Source organism: Arachis duranensis, chromosome 1 (assembly GCF_000817695.3).
Source record: "Arachis duranensis cultivar V14167 chromosome 1, aradu.V14167.gnm2.J7QH, whole genome shotgun sequence".
NCBI classification, from domain to species: Eukaryota; Viridiplantae; Streptophyta; class Magnoliopsida; order Fabales; family Fabaceae; genus Arachis; species Arachis duranensis.
In genome coordinates this window covers 70,652,167-70,652,710 of record NC_029772.3, presented here as the reverse complement: position 1 = coordinate 70,652,710, position 544 = coordinate 70,652,167, and positions in this window count along the sequence as shown.

Sequence of the window (544 nt, the reverse complement as noted above, 5' to 3'; positions counted from 1 at the left end):
GTCAATATTTTGTTCTGAGCCAATATAGCATTCAGAGTATCAATCTCAAGAACTCCTTTCTTCTGATTCGTCCCATTGTTCACAGGATTCCTTTCAAAAGTGTACATGAATTGGTTATTTGCAACCATTTCAATGAGTTCTTGAGCTTCTACAGGCGTCTTCTTCAGATGAAAAGATCCTTCAGCAGAGCTATCCAATGACATCTTGGACAGTTCAGACAGACCATCATAGAAGATACCTATGATGCTCCATTCAGAAAGCATGTCAGAAGGACACTTTCGGATCAATTGTTTGTATCTTTCACAAGCTTCATAGAGGGATTCACCTTCCTTCTGTCTGAAGGTTTGGACTTCCACTCTAAGCTTACTCAATTTTTGAGGTGGAAAGAACTTTGCCAAGAAGGTATTGACTAGCTTTTTCCAAGAGTTCAGGCTTTCTTTAGGTTGTGAGTCCAACCATATCCGAGCTCTGTCTCTTACAGCAAAAGGGAATAGCATAAGTCTGTAGACCTCAGGGTCAACCCCATTGGTCTTGACAGTGTCAT